We start from the raw sequence: 3,879 nt of genomic DNA, 5'->3' as shown, positions 1-3,879 counted from the left end.
TACAGGTAGCATCAATATTAATTCCTATTTTGGCTAGGTAGGCTAGGCAAGGAATACGATTGTGCATGCATTACCAAAGGAAAAACTTTAATTTATTAGGGCAATGGAGGTTCCAAATCCACTCAAAAGGAATGGAAGCAGTGTTGTCTTCAGAAAGGAGCTTATAACAAGATTTGGTGGAAAATAGACCAGTTGAGTTGAGACACCAGCTTGTTTTATCAATATTTGATCCCTTACTAGGGACAAGGGTAATGTTAAGATTGTTAAGGATATCACCGAGCAGTTCAAAGGAGATAATATTTGTATTCCATTCCTTGTTATGAATGAGGCTTCCTATAGTAAGAAATTGGTCGTTCCTATTTAGAGGCCCTTCTATTGAGCTTCTAAGGGAATTTGAGTTGTAAATCCAATTGGTATACCAAATATTAATCCCGTAGTTAATAGATGGATGCCAAAGAATGCCCTTATTGCAAACTTTTCATCCTTTCAAGATAGCTTTCCAGATAAAAGAGGTGCTAGCGATGGTTTTATTTGTGGCGTATTTGGCCATAATCATGTGACCCTAGGGAGTGGTAGGGTTTTTTAATAGTCTTCATGCAAGACTTGATAGTAAAACTAAATTTTTAGCTTTGGCAGGACGAATATCCAACCCTCCCTCATTTTTATCCTTTGTAATATTTTGCCAGCTAATTAGGTGAAGTTTTTTAGCTGGGCTAGTGGATCCCTAGATAAAGTTCCTTTGGATTTTATCTATCTTCTTTAAGATTTTAGTGGGGAGAAGGATGTATTGCATTGAGTGAGTAGGAATTGTACTTAAAGTACTAGAAGCTAGAGTAGTCCTTCCTGCCATATTTAGGAAAGAGCATTTCCAGTGGGACAACTTGGTTTGCATTTTATCTATGATGAATTGGAAGTCCTTAGTGGTGGGGGAGTGATTAAGGATTGGAAAGCCAAGGTACTTACCAAATTCATTGGTGGATTTTATACTAAAGAGGCTTGTTAGAAATGATTTGAAATCCTGGGGGCAATATTTTGGTAGGACAATCCTTGATTTAGAGGTGTTAATGGCTAGCCAGGATTCATCACAAAAAAAAATACATACATAATTTTATGCAATGATTAGTCTTTTTGTTTCTTTTCCCCATTAGGGTTATATCATCAACAAAAAGAATATGGGAAAATGAGGGGTCTTTATGTCTAATGTAGATTGGATCCCATCGTAATGTGTATACTTGGTGATTTATTAATCTAGAAAGTAGTTCAAGGCATAGAATGAATATATAGGGAGATATGAGATCACCCTGACGAATACCTCGACTGGGCTGGAATTTTTTTATTCTAGCACCATTTACTAGGATTTCCATAGAGCTAGTACTTATGCAACGCATAATAAGACGAGATAAATTGGGAAGAAATTGGAAATATTTAAGAGTCTTATACACAAAAGACCATTCCAGTCTATCAAAGGCCTTTTCCAAATCTAATTTGATTATCATATCAAAGTTGGATTTTTTTGTTCTACGTAGATTATTCATAATTTCTTTGATGATAATAGCATTATCACAGGCTTTTCTATTATTAATAAAGCTAGATTGCATAGGACTAATAAGGTAAGTAAGAAAGGGTTTTATCCTATTAGCAATAATTTTAGTGATTATCTTATAGGAGGAATTACAAAGACCAATGGGTCGAAAATTTTTAAGGTTGTTTGCATTGGGAAACTTAGGAATGAGACAAACAAATGTATCATTGATACTGCTAGGTAGAGATTGGGTTTTGAAGACCTTGTGGCAGAAGTCTATTACAGAGTTACCAATGATATGCTAATACTTCTGATAAAAAAAAGGATAACTGTCATCCGAGCCTAGAGCCTTAAAAGGTTTAAAAGAAAATATAGCCTTAGTTATTTCCAAATTGTTTAGTAGGTTATCCAGGCTACTTAGGTCAACCTTATTAAAAAAGAGGCATCACCTATGTTAATGTTGTTAGGGGAGGAAGTTTTGGAAGTCTTAAAGGCATCTCTAAAGAAAGATATAGTATGGTCTAGAATTAGTTTAGGTTCAGAGATCCAGTCCCCATTATCATTAGTGAAGTAGATAATTGCATTACGTCGTTTGTGATTAGAGGTCATAATATGATAGTATTTGGTATTAGCCTCACCCTTATCGAGCCAATTTATTCTATATCGTACAGAATTCATGCTTCATTTTTAAAATAGTGTTATATTCTTGCTGTAATTTTGACTCTAGATCTTGCAAGAAATAACTAATTTGGTAATTAGGAGAAGATTGGATTCCACTTAGTTTAGCAAGAATCATTTTTTCTTTTTGAAAATGTCACCAAAAATTTGATTTTTCCAAATGATAACCTCATCTTTAAAGTTTTTTTGGGTACCAATAAAGTTATTATTTGACCAACAATATTTAACTAAATTAATAAAGTGCGGATGTCTACACCAAATGGTTTCTAAACGGAATGGCTTACTAAATGATTCACATTTTTAGGGGAAAGAGTAAGTAACAAGGGGTTATGATCGAAATGGAACTTAGGAAGGTAGATTACCACTGCTTTAGGATATAGGGATAATCAATCCTTGTTAACAAAAACTCTATCTAGTCTCTCTATAATTAAACCCTTAGATTTCTTCCTATGATTAGACCAAGTGTATTTTGTTCCTTTATAACCAAGGTCTAATAAGTGACAATTGTTTATGATATTCCAAATATAGTTGCTACACCTACAGTTAATGGGGTTGCCTCCCAACTTATCATTTGTACTAAGGGTATCGTTAAAGTCCCCCCTAATAACCAAGGACCCTTATAACTAGTACTAATATTTTTTATATTATTCCATAATTCACGTCTTTTATCAATCTTAGTGCTAGCATAAATAGATGAAAAAAGCCAAGAAGAATGAGAGGGGAGTACCTCAATAGTGTCATGAATATCTTGATTTCTCCTAACAAAGTTATGAACCTTAACAATACTAGAATCCCATAGGATCACCATGCCTCCAAATTGACCATCACTTGGAACTTCAATCATTTCAGAGAAGGCAAAGTCACTAAGAAGGGAGATGCGATTTTCCATTCTCATTTCCAACAGTGTAACCATGCATGGCCTATGAGTATCTATAATTTCTCTAAAATTAACCCTGAAGTTCTTATTATTTCCTCCACGAATGTTCCATATAATAATGTTAGTAGGCCTAAACATCATTGCATGGTTGTTTATTGGACCATTGTCCATCTGAGCTTGCAGCACTGGGTTCCTCCTTAGGGAGGGTACTAGAATCATAGCATGGTTCCCCACCATAGGGTCCTGAGGGGGACTCACATCCATTGAGCACTTATAAAGTGTTGGAGGGCAACTGAGCATATATCTCTTCTCTAGTAGATTCCTAAAAAGAAATACTTTTACCTCGTTGAGACTTGAAAATTCTAGGACTGGTCTGGACCCTAGTAGGTTTATCTCCTCTTCTTCTTCCATTTGAACATTTTCTGGTTCTGGTGCATTGGGTGGGGGTTGAGCATGAGGAGCTGGATGTTGTACTGGCGGTGGAACAGGTTGTGTCATTTGTGGTGGAACATTTGGTGGGTTTTATTGTTGAGCTGGATTTGCATGGGGAGGGATTTGCATGTGGGGGTTTGGTTGAGCTTGTGCATTGTCCACTCGGAGGGACCAAGGCATGAAGATGTGGTTCATGTTGGTGATTTCCCCCGAGAGAAAAAAAAGGAAAGTTCCACTGGGACATTTTTATTTTGGATGGGATTGAAGTAGGGTGGTAAGCTCCACTGATTTCTCATGGCTTGAGCTTGACTTAAGTTCATCGATGGAGCAATAGGGTGAAGGATGTTGTTAATCCACACATGGTTGAGGT

This window comes from Nicotiana sylvestris, chromosome 9 (genome assembly GCF_000393655.2).
Source record: "Nicotiana sylvestris chromosome 9, ASM39365v2, whole genome shotgun sequence".
In the NCBI taxonomy this organism is placed as follows: domain Eukaryota; kingdom Viridiplantae; phylum Streptophyta; class Magnoliopsida; order Solanales; family Solanaceae; genus Nicotiana; species Nicotiana sylvestris.
This window is presented reverse-complemented; position numbering follows the sequence as displayed.